Source organism: Ambystoma mexicanum, chromosome 11 (genome assembly GCF_040938575.1).
Source record: "Ambystoma mexicanum isolate Mex_15411 chromosome 11, UKY_AmexF1_1, whole genome shotgun sequence".
Taxonomy (NCBI): Eukaryota; Metazoa; Chordata; class Amphibia; order Caudata; family Ambystomatidae; genus Ambystoma; species Ambystoma mexicanum.
The window spans coordinates 1,389,157,428-1,389,176,067 of record NC_090934.1 but is presented as its reverse complement, the minus strand read 5'-3'; the positions used below and the strand labels follow the sequence as shown (position 1 = coordinate 1,389,176,067).

At 46.0% G+C, this 18,640-nt stretch overlaps 1 protein-coding gene across 2 annotated transcripts in view; it reads right to left on the bottom strand.

Moving 5' to 3' along the window:
- The window catches only part of ADAMTSL3 (ADAMTS like 3), a 1,638,295-nt gene that overhangs the window by 268,773 nt on the left and 1,350,882 nt on the right, over positions 1-18,640 (bottom strand). The gene's annotated exons all lie outside the window — the stretch shown is intronic.

Below are 18,640 nucleotides of genomic sequence, written 5' to 3'. Positions count from 1 at the left end.
AAAATCCCTACCAATTTGTCTGGTGAGGTGTGAGCTGGACCTACAGTCCCTGAGCTCAATGATGAGATGGAAATCTTTGAGCTTATTCCGGAAATGCATAGATGACCACAATCCCCTACCATTTGACATATTAAAAGGAAACAAGAACAGAAACATAGAAACAAAGGGAGAGAGGATGGAATCGTGGATTCCTGGAAACTGAGGTGTTAGGAATGGCTGGTAATTCTTGATCTAATTGAAAAAGTACTTCTAGACAGTGGTGTCACCAGGGGGGCTTGAAACCCTGTGCCCCCCCCCCTTTTTGTGCCCACTCTACCTAAGGCAAGCAGTGGCCGTGTTCTCTGTTTGTGGTGTTTTTTGTGACACTCACTAAGGCAAATGTCTGCATATCACACGGCAAATACTCTTCTTTTGTCTCAAAGCGAGCAGTGATCGCCCCTCCCATCAGAATGTAGCGCAAGAAACTTCTAATGATGGGCCATTCTGATGGGAGGGGAGGTGCAGTGGGGTGTGAGTAGTTGGCGTGCCCAAAAGCCTCTATGCAGGAGTGTTTGTGACGTCACACATTACCTTTCATGGGCGGCCCCCCAATTTTGTCGGTGCCCCCCCTACTTTTGTCCTTGGCCCCCCGCTATGCCCCTCCTAAATTTGATTCCTGGCTACGCCACTGCTTCTTGATAATCCGGATAAGGTTAAAATCCAAGTACGACATGCGGATTGGATTAACACCATTGGAAAAAGAAGCACGTACATATTTAGGCTTGCCTTGCCCCAGGAACAAAGGTCGATACATCGGGTGCCCAGATACCTAGTCAAATTCCCAGGGTATAAAAATAGAAACATCTTCAAGAGGATGAAAGCTAGGAAGCACCTTGAGGGTGCTACTCCCTCCTGGAGATTCTGTAGGAGATGTGACAGGGTGGAGATGATGACAAAGCATCTGCTAACAGAATGTGAGGAATGGACCAGCAGGAGAATGAAATCTATGAGTCAGGCACTAACTCTGGATGAGTGGTGAGAAATGTTCTTTATTGGGGAAAGTAATGCAATGATACTAGCAGCAATTACCTTTTTGGAGGATTTGTAATAAAGGATGACACAAGTGGACAAAGATTTTAAGGGAAGTGGGGATGGATGAAAGAAGAGGATGTGATGATTTTAACATGTTTTGTGGAGGATGGCATCGTATTAATTGTAATTGTGAAAGGTTTGTAATAAACCAAAAAAAAAAAACATTTCCCTGGTTCTGCCCTATTTTGGCAGCATTTATGTAAAACCAATACTTAACATTGCATTGCTACATTCCTGTCACACTATCAGAATTACATTTGAAAAGCTTGTCTATGAAACGGGTGAAGTAAGATCAACACAGCAACGAGAGTGCTTTATTTTAAGCTCCGACGCCACACATCACACCTCGCCACATGGTGTGACGGGTTAGCTGGTGCAAAATCGCCCATTAAAAAAAAAAATCACTTTTGGGAAACACGTGTGTTGCATGTACGTCATTCAAATAAATCCTGGACGTTCTGCTTCCCCCTGCGTTTTTCTTTAATTAGTGGTAGGGTGACCAGATTTCCAAAACGAAAAACCAGCACGACAAACATAAAAGAGGGACTACCCCATCGCAGCCCACCTATTACCGCCCCTCCCCAAACACGCCCCCACAACTACCACCCAACCATATTTCCAGCAGCACTTCTCCTTGCTAGAAGCTGTATATGATCTCATTTGTGCAGTTTTGTCTGTGAATCTTGGCATGCTAATTCAAAACATGCGTTTGCTCTGATTTATATTACATGGATTGCTGTATAGCTTTTTCCAATTAGGTCTCTGTGGCACAGTCAGTAAGTGTTATGACTTGTACCTGAAAGGTTGGGGGTTCGAGACAAACCTCCAACTTTAAAATGAAAAAACTCCCGGGACCCCAGTTTGGAAGGTGATTTCACCGGACTGCCCCGGGAAAACGGGGACGTCTGGTCACCCTAATTAGTGGCCGCCTATAGCCATATATGGTAAGACAAATCGCCGGTTACCTCGAAGCGCCAACGATTTTCATGTCGGGCACGAGGGTGTCTCCAAGTGGCGCCTTCATCTATCGCGACTCGACTGCAAGCGAACTGTGAAGGATGTGCAGGGAATTGCGTGTTGCTGCTTGGGTCTGCCACTAGCCACGCCTCCTATACACCTTCCCACCCATCCCTTCCACGGCCCCAAACATGAAGAAAAATAAAAGAGACCCCAGTCTTTCAATCCTCCAATGGAATGGGTAGACTATACAATCCCAGTGACAGCTGTCAGTCATTCGAGATGAAACGTCAGCTCGTTTCTAGCCCTAACACAGTTAAGGGGTGTTGCTAGGTCTGGAAAAGATCCGGGGCTACACCAATGTCTGGACTGTTGGGACTCGGGGCTGGCTAGCCATTTAGTTGTAAGCCCTGAGCTTCTATCTGGGGAAACAACCAAAAGACCCGGGGCTATAGCCCTTCAGCCCCCCCCAAGCAACGCCCTCAGTGCATTGTAATTCATGTAACATTTTCACATGGAAAACAGTTCTCTGATAAAACCTTGAACAGTCAAATTATCAGAGACACGAAAATATTATAATGTATAACCTACATTGTGCAGTGGGGACCGCGTCCATTTGCACTTTAGTGGAAAAGGGCCCCTCGTTGAATAATTAACTCTTCCACCACATAGCAGGGAAAAGATGGCGTAAAACAACGCCAAATCGCCTTTACACTTTAAGGGCCCTATTCATGGAATGTATTGCACGGTTCAAAAGGAATTTGCACTGCTGAAAAGTGACTTTGCACTGCCAGCACAAACCCTGAGTCATGGAACCGTGCAAAGTGTATTTTTGCAGTGCAAAGTCCGGGCAAGGTCAGTGTTTAGTCGTTTTTTGCAGTACAAAAATGACTTTGCCCGGACTTTGCACGGCAAAAATACCCTTTGCACAGTTCCATGAATCAGCGTTTGTGTCAGCAGTGCAAAGTCACTTTTCAGCAGTGCAAATTCACTTTGAACCGTGCAAAACAATTCCATGAATCGCTCCCTATACGTTTCCACTAAGTTTGTGTAAAGTGTAAAGCTCCCGCAGTTAACGATTGTGGGATGTAATTATGATGAATGTCTATGGAATCTGCGTGCTTTTACCAGGTGCTATTTATTTATTTTAAAATGCATAGCAGCGCACTAAACCCGAGGGCATCAAGGTGCTAGTCGCGTTACAGGTTACACAGCTACATTCCGAGAAAAGTTCACAGACTGCCGGGGATGGGGACTGATGGGGAGGACTTTAGGCAAAGCACCAGGTTTCTAAGAGTTTGCATTTTTTGGCAACATTTATAAGAATCCCTTCTATTACCGCTGCATGGAAAATACATGCTGGTGGCAATGCAGACACACGGGCTAGGGTTGCATGTTAGGTCTGTCCTGCTCCGCAACCCCACCTGACAAATCGGAAAAAAATCCCACAGATCAGAAGAAAAGTGGTAATAAAAGTGTACCGCCAGGTTTACAGGTCTTTTTTTACCGATCCACAGGACCTGACCTATCATCTGTTCTGACCGCTGCAAAGGCCAGAAAGAGGTGATGGACACAAAGTGGTGTAGTTGTTAAATATGCGTAACTAATGAGGGACTTTTTTGTTGACGTCTTCAGAACTGGTACCTTGCGACCTCATAGAACTTGTGTTGAAATATATTAGATGTTGTGGTTTAGAGTAACTAGATGTTTAGATCCGTCGTCGCATTAGAGTAAGCTGCTACGGAGACCTAGAGACCCTCAACTTTGTTTGTACAAAGTATTTTCGGTTTAAGGAACACACAATTTCCACTCAAAAATCTTTCCATCTCTTTATTTTACGGCGCATTGCTATTTGGAAGCTCACCCAAACCGAAAACAGTTGTTAAATATATTCAGTGTATATATTCATTGTACTGGACTTATGTAGCGCTTTCAACAAAAAGCTGCCCAGAGTTCGAAATACGTATAACCTTATTACGAAACTGACCATGGAAGCTTGATTTTTTCTTTTTATTTATAAAAAATAACATGTTCCACCGCATTGACTTGCTTTCACGACAAACGCGCTGCCCCTGAGCTATCCTTCCTCCCCTAGCACTCTATCCTTGGATCCCCCCGTTAGTCAACACTTTCTTCACAGCTAGGCTTGCACATTATAAATCCCAGCACATACAAATATGAACATTTATGTTCTCAAAAAGTTGATATTTTTCACAGGATTACTACCAATGGCGGTAGGGAGGTTTAGGTAAAAGTGATGTCGCAAAAAAAGGGATTGATTACATTTCACTCTTCACTCAACTTACATCAAATCACAGCCTGTTCCTAATGTCTCAAGGTTTTGCACACTCTGCACAGCAAGACCTATCTGTAAATCAGAGCAATGCGCTTACTGTGAAAGATCCTTGCGGCACTTCAAGGACATGTGGAAATCGCACCCCCTTCGAACGACATGAAACGAAGCTCACACGCTTTTCATCAGTCACCTCCTGAGTAAGCGAATCTTCGAGGAGTGGTGGTCCAGAGTACAGGTGAGGTATTGATTGTGGAAGAGAGTGGTACCAGTAGTATGTATTGGGGTCTGATGGGGAGGGGGTGTAAAAGGTGAATGAGAGAGAGAAAGGACAATGGAGACAGAGTGGGCGAAGTCTAGGGGGACTGGAGAGAGCATGAAGGTGAGAGAGAAAAAGAAAAGTGTGTGGTATGAGGTTGTGGAGAGAGTGCAAGACATTCGTGGGAGTAGGGGTGAGGGTGGAAAGAAGCAAAAACAGAGAAGAAGATAGTCGTAAGAGGTAGGCAGAGAATGAGTGTTAGGTTAATACAAAAAAGGTAGCAGGTGCCCCTCTCTCGAAAGAGCACGGCATGATAACATGTTCAGTGGTTTTAACCACTTTGAGAGTTCGTAGCCATCTGCTTTTTTCTCACTGTGCCTTTCACCGATGGGAAATATCCATTTGCATATCAGTCTTTGTCCCGCCCACATGGGCAGTCGTGCACCGAAATGCTATGGCAATTCCCTTCTGAACAAGGATACCAACGGCAACCCCAAACACATGTTTCATCCTTGTTGGGCCTCATCAGTGAGGTGGAGCTGTGCCTCTCTGAGTGTTAGCTTAAGCCACACACTTGCAGACAGGAGATTGTGTGTAGGAGAAGGGAGAGTATGGCACTATTTCCCTTAGTAGGGAAAGTGGGAAGAATAGCAGAGTAAGGAGGGGCTGAGAGCTGTGGAGTGAGAAGGAGCGAGAGTAAAGGATGAAGAAAGAGGAAAGGAAAGAAGTAAAGAGAGGAGAGAGAGAGAGTTTGGACATCGGAGGGACAGAAGAGAGTGGAAAGACTACCAGAGGGAGTGAGACAGGACAGAGAGGGTGTGAAGGAGTAGAATAGAGGGAGTAGTAAGGTAAGGGAGCGGCAAGAAAGGGAATGACTATGTTCAGTGCTTAATTTGTATCAAATAAGTGCTGAGGCTCAAATATCTTCTAACACACCCATGACACATCAGGAACGCCAGCTCCCCACCTACTGTTGACACCACCCACAGCTGTTACCCATGCTGTCAACACCCCCACAAATTTAGCACCGACTATGTGAGAGATTTGTAAGGTATTCATGGAGGCAACAGTAAAGACAGACACAAGTGACCACAGTTCAAGGGTGTTTTTAAAATAAAACTGCAAAGGTGGGAGAGATAAATGCCTAATCTAAACCTATATCTAAAATGGGAGCAAGCTTCGACAATCAAATGAAAAATAAGGCCAGCTTCCAGCACCTAGCTCCAAAAAACTGGAACGCCCTTCCCCAACACTCAGCAACGAAAAATCATACCAAGCTTTCCTCAAACTGCTAAAAACCACCCTCTTCAACTAACTCCTATCTGCTCTCTCCATATTGATTGTATGTGACACCTCTGTATAACAACGTCCATATTGGTTTTTGTGACAACAGTATGTATCAATTGCACCTGTAACTATTATATGTAACCCGCTCAAACCACCTATCTTCTGTAAAGTATGCATCTTGAAATGACATGTACTAAATAAGCCTACTTGGCCAGCGCCACAATGCCCCGGGCAGAGGTGCGCTATACAAATCCAAATGAATAAATAAATAAATAAATAAATAAATGCCGTCCTTGTGGCATCTTGTCAAATCAAAAAGGACCTATACTAAAAAACCTATTGCCAAACCTTACAACTACATACAAAAGAGTGTGGGATAGGATTCGTAAGAAGGAAAGAAGTGTTCACAAATAATGTGTCAGGATGCAGTAGTCGGGGTCTTCCTTGCCCACATTCTGAGCACGGAACAAGGTGGGACCTTTGAGCACAGCACACTTCTTGAGCTTCCCCACCATGAGATGACAGTTCCATTCTCAACTTCTCACGAGCCTCAATGGCCAAATCTTTTTCCACTTGAAAGTCTCTTGCTGTTGAGGATCAGTTCCTTTCATACGGTAGTTAGGGTGATAGTGGCTCACTCCTGGGTCCCCCTCTTCTGGGCAGAGACCTCGATTGTCAGCCTCCCTCTGCCGGGTTCACTATGGCTCTTGTTCACTCGTCTTCTCCTTTTAGATTCACCAGTCATTGGGTGATCACTTTTCACCCTTGGATCTCCCTCTGCCGGGCTCAGACCCCTTCTCGACTGTTTGCTTCTATTCAGTACACTTGTACCTTTTCCATTCACAAATCTTAATGTCTTTTTAAACAATGAACTGTTGACTTCCCTCCGTCGGGTTCACTCTTGTCACACATACAGCTCAGTCTCCTTTTCTATCGAACAGGATTCGTCTCCCGTAGCTTTCAATGGTTTGTCGGTCAAATGCTTTCGATTGTACAGAGGCTTTTGCTAGACTCCTGTATGACCACTTTAATCCCTTGCGGCCCTTGTAAGGCCTTCTTTCATTCACATGTAGTTGGGATGATGACTTCTCACCCCTGGTTCCCACTCTGCCGGGCTCAGACCCCTTTCGAGTGGTTGCCTCCCTCTGCCGGGTTCACTAAGGTCTTCTCACTCAATTTTGCTTACGAAAATCTTAATGTCTTTTATCCAGTTCAACGTGCACCCTCTGCCAGGTTCACCTTTTGTCAACACACTATTTCCAGGGACGTTAGACTTTGCCCCTCTTTATTTGCTTCCCTCCGCTGGGTTCACTCTTGCCATTTTCTCTCTCTTGTTGTGGGATTCACTTCCCTTACGTTTTCAATGGTTTGTCGGTCAAAGACTTTCGAGTGTACGGGATTTAGGTTCGACCCCTATATGACCACCTTCACCGTTCCTTTGCAGCCTTCCCAAGGCCTTCTGTTATTAGCAGTTTCAACAAACACAGGATTGACCAGAGTCTCTCGAGTAAGCACCCACGTGGTGCCGGATCCCGCTGCAGCTGGTCTTCCCTTTATTCTGACAGTTCTGCAAACTTTCCTTAATTTGCTACTTTGTGGCTTTCATTAAACACAGTTCAATTCTTATTGGTTCTCCCCTCGACTCACCGGCTGTGATGAACTGCTTGGCTTTTCAGAATATCTGGAGTCAAAGCCGGTACCACGGTAGCAGGCGTCTCCCTCGGTCCTGCCCATCAGCCTAGACACGTTCCATGTACCGTTGACATCTGCTGACATACTTCAGCTATTGTCCGCGGTCTTACGTTTCCTTCTGCGGAGGTCTCGCGGGTCTGGTACGGAAAAGGCAAGGTCACGTCTCTCCTTGTCAGCATCTCGATGTTCACTGCTTTTCTCCTCCTCTTGAACTGCCATGCCTGGATAGCTGTCTCGGTGTGAGGTCTGCCTTGCTCGTAATGTGTTCTTGTGCTTCTCCTTTTATCCCTGTAGGGAAGATAAAGGGCCGTCAGGTGTGCGCGATTCCTGTCAATTGGCTGACTCTGCTTGACCCTTGTGTCAGGGCATGTCAAGTAAACAGCTTGGTGGTTAGTCTGTTGTCTTTTACGGTGTAGGAAAGTGTTCATATTGGAAACGGTGTGGGGGTTAGAGTGTCAGAGTATTCTACGGGGTAGGATGGGGAAGAGGTGTTACAGGGAATGACAACCCTCGTACCAGGAGGGTTGGTGACCTTAGAAGGGGGAGAGTAGTAGTGTTTGGGAAACAAATGGTAATGACCGGATTTGTTATTGTGAAATGAACAGGGGGAATTGTGGGAGCGATAGTGTTTTGTTAATGCCGATTGAGAGTTCGAAAAATAATGACTAGGCGGACGTAGAAAAGAATGACCAGGAGTATTTGGGTAAGACACAGGGAAACAGGGATTCCAGGAGTTGTGGTTTGTGAGAGCAGCAGGGTTTGGGATCCTATGGGATTTATCTGATTCAGAGGGGTTGTGGCTTATGGATAACAGGGATTCAATGGGAGGAAGGGGGGCAGATGTAGTACAACCTAGAAAGGCCTCGAGGATTTCATCGTCCTCTCCTTTTCCCTCCATATAGTACCGCGTCTCACCTGGGGCATTTCCCTCAGTGTAACCCCGGGCTCCCCTATCCAGGTGATCCTCCCTCGCTCGTCCGCCCCTAGGGTTGGTATCTGAGAGCGCCAGCCCTTCTCTGGCCATCAGAATAAGGGATCTACCCAGAGGTCTACCCTGGAAAATACCCTCAGGTTTCTCACAGATTGCACTACAGTGTCTAATATTGCCACTTTTCCCCACCAGGCCTTAGCGACATGCATGGGGAAAGTTAGGCTAGGGTATCTTTAGAGCATCTTTAGAAAATCCCTGGAATGCAGCCCGATAGACAAGGCTGTTGCCTTTGGGCCCTCACTAACAGCTAGCACTGGGTAGTAGGTGCTACTTACCTGTAGTCCCAAACCTGAGTAATATGGAAGATTGGGATAGGGAGGTGGGTGAGACGCCCATGGGAGGACGAGAGAAGGACGCCACATAGCCTACCCATTCCCTCCCCAGCTCTGCTGTAGAACCTTGGCCAATCTGCTCGTATTAACATGAACAATCTACCTCTCTCAATTATTAGGGCTTCTGTGACAGGAGTTAAGGGTTTGTGAGCTGTGACATATGAAACTGAGCACTGTCTTCCTAGACTGCAGGATTAGAACTCGAAAAAGGTTATTCATTAACTTGTCACCAGGAAGTGCTTGTACTTCACAATATTATCTTCGATAGGATTTAATACGCGTATTGGGAATTGTTTCTTCATTGCATTTCTTTTGAGATAATATTCAATGACGTGTTTGTTATGTGATTTGATGGACGAGTAACCAAAATAAATCTATTGTCTGACTATTATGCTTTAGGTGGGGTCAGGAAACAACAGGTTTTGCCTCTGATACTTGGCACAGTAACGTGCCAATCAGAGATGGCGTTCATTTCGGTCACCCTTTGGGTTGCACTCCAACAGAGCAGGGATGGGATCTGTGAGGTTTCTTAGCATTGTGTTTGGGCATATTCAATTTCACCACATTAGTTTTTAACGTTTTTAGCATTTTGTTTTACCGCAACAAGTGGGGGGAGACCCTCTGCACACCTTTTCGCTTTCCACTAGCCCTCTTTCAACATACCTGAGCTAATCCTACAATCTATCTTTTTGAGGTAAAATAAAGCAGCGTAAAACCTGTACTTCGGCGAAATGGTCATTCGGGAAGTGGAGAATACCCAATAGGGAGAGGGCAGAAACACGTTCATTACATCTAATGGTGCAGAAGAGAAGGAAACAAAGCACAGTTTCTGCTCCGCCACAAATCATGACTAAGTGCAGAGGGGAGAGAGGACTGTCCTGCTGCTAATGTGAACATGTTGAACGGGGTAGAGGCCAGGCCGACGTTTCTCCTCTCAGCCTGCTTCTACTTCAGGGCTCTAAATGTTGTCAATTGGCAATATGTATCTAGTGGTACCCCACTTGAGGAGTCCTCAGAGGCGGGCTGGGGGACACGGAATGGAAACGATAGCTCAGTGCTCTCCAGAACCTGGGGACCCGCGAGACACGCGACATAGAAATGTGTGCTTCTGCCAAGACCGCTGACCAGCCAAGACCCATCTCTGAGCCTCCACGGCACCTGCCAGACTCAGAATATGGGCTCAGAAATCCAGAGAAGATGTGCATTCTGGGGTCTCGGGGCCTTGGCAGGAACATCCAGAGGCCATTGAGCCCCCTTCCTGCTCCATTGCCCCGAACCTGACAGCCACACTATCCAAAAAAGAACCCTTTCATTGTGGCACCCGTCAGGGGTGTTGCTAGGTCTGGAAAAGATCCGGGGCTAGGCTAATGTCGGGACTGGCGGGATTCAGGGCTAGCTATAGCCTTTTGGTTGTAGTCCTTGAGCTTCTATCCGGAGCTACAACCAAAAGACCCGGGGCTATAACGCCCTCAGCCCCCCCTAGCAACGCTTCTGGCACTCGTAATATCTTCTTTACAGGACGCCAGGATCATCTTGTAAAGTAAACACACACTTGAGGACAACCCACATACATTATTTTGTGGCAAGGGATCCATTGGAACCTTAAACAAAACACAAGAAAAGAGCCGATGCACATTTAATTGAACATATTTTACTCCGCAAAATTGTTTTCAAGCAATGAGCGTTTTTAGTTTTTAAGGAAAGTGTGCAAAAGATACAACCTGAAAGTGCATGCAGTGCAAAAACATCTTGAGCACAAGTGCATTCAAATACAATACATGATCATTACAGAACATATCAAAATGAGCAACAATTCATACTACCAGAATCACAAGACCTCAGTCACTCCCTGCAGACACTCCACTCACACAACAACCAACCAAACATACTAGTCATACACAACCAAATAAAATACTAAAGTGCTGTCTCATCATATTGTACAAACGACCACAAAGTGCAAAACAAGGACGTACCCTGAACCCAGACAGGAAACTAAAACCTGTAAGCACCAATTAACTAAAACACAATTTGCCACTACTCTGTAATAACGTGGTGCCAAAGTGGATTCACACCTACCAAACACAACTTAACAAAAAAAAATCTTTAAGAGGGAAAATATTGTTCAAACAGCATTAGTCTCTTTGCCTACTCAAGTTTCGGCCAAAGTGGGTTTATAAATGTTGAAAGAAACCAGCCTTCTTCAGCGCAAACATAGTGTGTTCAAGGAGTGGAGAGATGTTATTCCAGTAAACAGCATTTGCCAGAAAACCGTACTTCATGGCAAAACCACTGAGCCACTTGAGTGGGGAGCTACAGTATGAACATTGGAAGGAGGCCAGCAGGGTGGTAGTTAGGGGGGTATTCCAGAGATTTGGTGTTGCAGCCCTAAGAGGGGCAGGATAAGCGGGCAAGCAGAGCAACATCTCAGCTGGGGGCCCTGACCACGATCCTGACAGTAGGCAGAGAATCTAAAGGAAAAGGAAAAATGGAGTGAATTACTGGGGGACCTCACCCAGATTCTGGTGTTAGCTGCATGCAAAGTCACCAGAGTATAAAGGATGATTGGAATCTCGAGAAACTGCAAAAAGGCTGAAATGGGGAACAAGCCCAGGAGGATGACTCTTGTCTGGGGGTTTAGCATTACAGCAGCCTGAAAAGGAACCATGTGTAGGTAGAGGAAGAGAAAATCCAACTCGTGGAGACAACCAGGGCAAGAGTGGGAAGTTGTTTGGTCTTGACCTGGTAAGATTTGAAGGATAACTCTAGATAGACAGAGGGGAAAAGCTACCCTGTCTTATCCCTGTAAAACCTCAAGGAGACAACTATGAAATGTGGAAGTTAGTGGCATTTTACTTTAGGTCGATGGATGCCTGGGTGCCTCGGTCGGTGCTAAATGACTGCCGTCATTGTAAAAATGATTTCAGAGCCAAAGCCATTATATAGGGGGTGGGGGGGTGGCGATGAACGAATAGCGATTGGTTGGCAAGCACTTGCAGGCACATAAGGCGTTTGAGTATGAAGCAAGCTACCCCCCCCCCCCCCCCCCGAGTCTCAGGTAGGCCGTACTCGGCATTAGACCATAAAGGCGAGTTTATCTTTCTGAGAGTTGGGAGTCCATAGTTTTGTACCGTTAGGTGTAATCAAAAGCTCCCGAAAATGAGGTGGTCTGTGTCACACGTTAGGTGTAATCAAAAGCTCCCGAAAAGGAGGTGGTCTGTGTCACATGGATGGGATGTGTAGTATTACATCGAGCTCAGATGGCCCCGTAAAGCCATTCCCTCAGGATACACTGTTAAGAAGCCCATTGTTAATGTAACAGACTAAATGTATCACAATGAGTTTTCTGTATGAGGTTCATTGGGTAAAACTGTATAAAACCACAAGGTTTTCGGGGCCAAAGCTTTGGGATGGGGATACTCGGCTTGTTTCCCAACCCATTTCTGCACGGCTGCATAGAAATAAACCTTGTCTCTACCTCGGCTGCTTGTCTCCCCATTGGATCATTTAGGGATGTGCTGCAGGTATGAGCGGGAAAAAGGTGGGAAATGTACATGGGCACTGCCGGCTAGACTTCAAAAAGGCCCTAAGGACAAGGCGGGAAACTCTGTGGGCTCTCCCTTGTAGGAGTTTGTAAGAAGGCTACAGACTGCCACAGGGCGGCACATCATCTTGATATAAGCCAAGGCCACGTGCGCTGGGCCACTCTAAAGCACTCTGAGACTGTGGGCCTCATTCTAAGTTTCCCGGTTATGGAAACAAGGGTGCCAGTAAGCTCACCGACCCCCTTGTTTCCGGGCCAGCAAACAACGTGTTTGCATTCCGTGGATGCTGTGTCCAACATGTCTGACCCTGCCGAGCGCAGCGACCACGGTAGGCAAACACTTCACGGAAGCTAACAGTGCCAGCACTACCGTATCCCCAGTCCCATAGAGTCTTATGGCACTCTATCGGAATGGGGACTTACAATTTACCAGTGCCTGACTTCCCGGGCCGCCGGACTAGTAATGAGCAGGTGGCACCGGGAAGTCAGGCGCCAGTAAATCTACCCTGAACCTAGGGCTTGGGTAAAGAGGAACCTGGATGGAAATTGAACCAGGGAGACCAGGTAATTCCTTGGGAGAGAACAAAGAAAAAGGTGCTGAATCGCTGTACACCGCCGTGAGCTATCCTTCCAAACACAGTTCCAGGAGCACTGCCAGAAAGGCTATGCTTTGCTTATTGAGGCTCACTTTTGGTTGTGCCCATTGCCCTGGCAAGCAGGCGATCCTCTGTTGTGCACTCCTTCCTCTATCAGACTGGACACTGGCAAGCAAGAATACAGTTTAATATTGCTCTATTGTTATACCGGTGAGCTGCCTGTTCCCCCTTCCTCGTGACACAATCTACATTTAGATTTTCAATGGTATAATTTAAAGAGTCTTCAAATAGTTACCATCATTAAGCACAGTTGTATAACAACAAACTAAAAGCCATGGCAAGACGGTAATAGCACTTTAAGAAGCTGGAAAACACTGACAATCAAGTGGGAAGAGCCCACAGCTGTACTGATGGAACTGAATATCATTTCACATAAAAGATCCAAAAGAATATCACTGATTACATCATATACAACAGCACCTTCCCTTGGAAGGTACAGAGAGGGAGCAGTCTAGGTAGGAAAGCTCAGGGGCAACGCGCTCGACAAGGTGGAGCAACACAGGTTCGAACCCCGGTCCCCGCTCAGAAATCTTTGGGTATTAAGCGCGTTATAAAAAAAACAATTACACACATTTTTCATGCACTTGGAATGTTGAGGACACAATGAAGGTTTCTCATTTCATGACTGTACAGTAAGGAGCAAAGGAAAGAGTCTTCTTAAGACATATTAATATGTACAGGTAGCGTCATGTGACAAATGATGGGATGTCAGGTGTAATGACAGCAAAGAATTGGAGTTAAGCTGCACTACTCATTGCCTAAATGTCACGAGGCTCAATTTTGTATTGGCCCATACCTCTGCCCCCTCACTCCTTAAATAAAATACCTGGCAATCCCTCATAAAATGTCGTGTAAATGTTGCATGCTTGTTAAGGGAAGGATGTAGACGAGTCTCAGAGAGCACCTTCTCTTCCAACAAACATAACACTTGTGCAATAACAGATTTTTTGTTAAATGCTATTCGCAGCCGGGGAAGGGCCATCATCCAACCAGGTGTCTGGAACAGGTGGTGAGAACAGACATTCTATGCTCGCTGCTTCCAGACAGCCGAAGCTCTTCCTCAGGTGTCGCTATTTTTAATAAAAAATGTAGTGTGTGGTGGCAACAGGAAGCTGCTCCCTGTTACCTCCCCATGCCCTCTAATACCCTTCCCCTCTTACCTGCTGGACCAGAGCCTTGTGCTCCGGTCCTGGTGTTCCTACTGTCTCCCAGACACCACCATAGACATGGAAAAGGTATTTAGTCCCTTTTCCCTATGGCAGCATGCATCTTTTTTTTCCCCTCGGGAGATCGGCTGCACAAGCAGCGCAAATCTCCTGGGGGAAAAAAAACAGTTGCACCCTGGATAAACCCCGGGGTGCGAATGGCTTTCTCCTTCTTGGCAGGTGAGCAGTCACACCAAAACTGAATATGGCATTTACCCCCTTGGCTATGCTCGGACCTACCTCCGCTCGGGCTGGCGGGCCGTTACCAGCCACGTCCACTCCCCACCAAAGAGGTGAAAGCCCTATTCATTTTTTTCTTGATTTTCCTTATAAACATGGATCAGTTTAGAGATATAGTGACGATTGTCCCTAACTATCCTGACCTTTAAAGTCCACACATGTTATACCCAAAGCAGTTATTGGATTTCTAAAAGGCTGCTGAATATGGCCTTAAATGCAGGCCACGCGACTGCAAGCCACCAGCTGTGTTACAACATAGGTTCAGCACACAGGTCACAATTAAAACCAGATATATTCTACAGGCTGTATTTACCACATATCAAGCACATATGGACTCTGGCCACAGGCTGAAGTTTTCCACACAGGTACGAATAAGACACATGGGGCCTCATTATGAGTCCAGCGGTAGCCGTGCCGGAAAAACCAGCAGGCTGCCGCCAGATCGGTAATTCCGTTCTGCCTCCGTGATTGCCGGAATCACTGGGGCATTACTGTAATTCTGGAGGTGGAATTCTGTAAAGCCCCATTCCCATGGAGACCCATAGGACTCCATGGGGATGGGGACCATGGAAACACTGGTTCCGTCTATGACAGAGCCTGTGTTTCCATGTCCGCCTGCAGGCGGGTGGTGTTACTCCTGCCAGTTCAGACCTGGCGGGAGTGACACCTCCCACCTGCAGGACTCAGAAGCAGCCGGTCCGGAAACAACGGTGGCGGCGGTTTTACCGCCACCGTTTTTTCGGGACCGACTGACTTGTAATGAGGCCCATGGAGTTTTTTTCAGTTGGGAGATTTCAGAAAATCCTTTGATATTTGGTATCAGTAGATTATGCTACTGCATTCTTGGCTACGGCTAATTCTAAACTCGACCATCACACCTCTAGTGTATGCTGCTTGGTCAGGTAGACGAATCCAACATCCTTAACTGGCTCAGGATGTGGCAGGTTGACTAATTAAGAAGTAAAGAACTGTTATGTAGGAGTCACATCTCTTCCAAAAGGGAGGTGCACTGGGTTCTAGTGGCCATCTGTAATCGGTTCAAAATTGTGTGACTAGCCCATGACATTCACTTTGCCTTTGCTCTACAATCGCTTAATATTAAGCTTGTCAGGTGTCTCTCCTGCAGAAACCATTTCACTGCAGTCCAGGCCCTGCCGCCAGTAATTCGGAAAATTTGACTGGCATCATTGGGGCAACAAAGTCTCTCTTTCCAACCCCACAACATCTGGACAAGCGCCCATAATTGATCTAAAAGTGAGAAAACCACAGTACATTCAGAAAATATCTCGGTATGTTTTATGCTTAGAGCTGGTGCTCCCCCGCACCCTCATGTCCCCCATGGATTTCACTGCCAGTGGTTCCAATCTGGCATGCTAGGTAAGACGTACCACCCCTGGCGATGCTCCATAAACTGAGCTGTACAACTGTCCACACACTCACACTCTCATGTTGCCAGTGGTAGAAGTGTTTGAAATAAAGTAGTGGAGCTGTGAACCTGGCAGGGGACAGAGTAGGCAGGAATGGAGCAATGTGCAACACATTTTTCAAGGGTTGCAGCCATGCTGGTTGACAGCCAATTGAGTTGAAACAGATCTAATTTGAACTGGAACTGCTAATGAGTGTTAAAGTGGAGAAGGGTGAAAAAATAAGTGGAACTCAACAGTAAAAAATAAAAGTAGTGGAACGCCGCTCCCGACCGTTCCCACTCACTTCAACCACTGCATGTTGCAGTCTTTGTTGATGAAACATGTCTGCTCAGCAAGGAGAAAGGCCTAGAGATGTGGTCTGGGTTCACATCCCAGGTTCAGGAGCCTTTGCCCATGGCCTCAGTCATCAGTCTACTTTGACTACTCTTTACTTTTTCTCTCCTCTATCTGATATACATATGAATGTCTATTTTCTTAAGTTACTCCTAACTTACCAGAGCATCTGCATCCAGGAATACAGCTGCTGGCTGCATCATTTTGGTATTATGGCACAGGTCTGCCAAATACAGTGAGATGCCAGAGGCCTTGCTCCAAAATGACCAAGTAAGTCCACTAACTAGTCTGGCTGCAGAAACCACTGCAATTAGCAAAATGGATTGTTGATGCTGTAACTGGTTACATTCTAATTTGCATTGCTCTTAAAGTGGGTGAATGTCCAGAGCTACTTTTTCTTGCAGCACTACACACAGAAACGCACACACACACGCACCCATGCATTTTGGAAGTATAGAGCTGTAAGGGGATTCTAATGACAAGACACCTATTATCCAGCGTGTGCTGTTTCTATTAGATCTACAAGGTGCAATATAATTTTTGGGTATGAAGTTATTCCCTTGAACTACGGGTTTTGAAACCACTGCTGTTTGTAAAATACCTTTAACCATCAACACCAGTGTGGCCCATATGGACTGGCGGCCTTTGGGCAATCTTAGAACATCAACGGGCACCCACCGTGACATCAACTCAACTAATATAATGTATATCAACGCAAATAATTGTCTTCTCATGTGAAATTGACATCTACCTTCAATACATGGGGAAGGTCACGGCAAACCAAATGGAACACTCATCCATGCCACAAATGGAAAACAAACTACCTTAAGTTAAATGCCACATTAGACCATCATTGATCTCCATTACACACAAGGCATACCACTACGGCCACTGAACAAGTGGGAACGGCCAGTGAACAAGATCTTCGACTTGAAGCAACTTTAATGCATGTACCCAACCAACAACTTTAAACAAACCCCACACAGAAATGTAATTTTTGCACACTGCCATAAGAAGACAGGACAACAAAGAAAACTTAAATATATTGCAAACACATACAGCACCTCAGCTGCCTTATGGAGTGAAAATGTCCACAGCAATACACACAACATTGCCACCGTCAATGGCCAACCAGTTATTTTCAACTGCATATGCGCTCATATAAGGGTCTGGACCAACACAAGACCATTCCCATTAGTGATTTCCTAAGTTGTGGAGAGAATTATGGGATCCTGTTTGATCAGATCAACCGAGTGACCAGAACTCATACAAATAAACTCCAAACATGCAAACTAAGGTAATGATCATATACCCCAGGTGGTCACCTAAAATGTGGAGGGATAGGCTCTGGGAAGATTGTTACGGATCTGCAACCCCCCTCTCAGTAACATGAATCAGTGAGAAACGTACCCACAGAAACGTCACAATTGGCCTACACATAACCCAATGATTTGACCCAATGATTGTCAAACACAAAGAAAAAACAGAGGAGACCCGCAGCTACCAGCACAAACAGCACAGAAACTGTAACATGCATAAAGAATGTGCAGAGAATGTGCACAATCTCGCATTCCTACACTTGCACATATACTCATTGGCGCATCTGACAATATGATATGATATGACATTTTATTTGTATCGCGCTCGTTCACAAGTGTTTCAGAGCGCGACAATGCAAGGGAGGGGATCAGGGGAGAACAAAAGAATGATCTTACTAGGCCCAGTGACATTGAGATCGTGCATGGGAGAGGGGGAGGGGAAAAGTGCATGGAAGGGGGAGAGTGGAAAGTGCAGAGCAGAGAATGAATAGATAAATAATAATAAATACAAATAAAATAGATAATGGAGCAATAAACCCGGGTAGTGCAGCCAGCAAGTGGCAAGTGCTGTGTTTAAGGCAACAGAACTGGGTAAGTCTGATAAGTGCATAAAAGAAGAAAATAGGGGTATGGGGGACTGTACGGGTACAGATACAGTCCCCAGTGCAAGGGGTGGCCGGCAGGCAGTGCAGGAGGGTGGCAGAATGAGCAGGTAACTGGGCCAAGGGGACAGGGTGGCCAGATGCACAGTGCCAAGAGAGAGCAGATCAGCAAGGGAGAGGGGGGCAGAACAATACACACGTGGGCCACTCTATATTGGCAAAAGTGGGGGACACACCTAGACAAAGAACACACATGCATCACCCGCAGACACATACACCCGACGCTTGGCTGACTCTTTTCTGAGCAAGGAAAAACCAAAGAACATGAGCCTGGTGTTCCATAATGGGACTTCAAAACACAAAACGATGGAAGAGAACATCCATTTTCACAACTAGGCACATATACAGGATGCATGCACATGATTACGCTGTGTC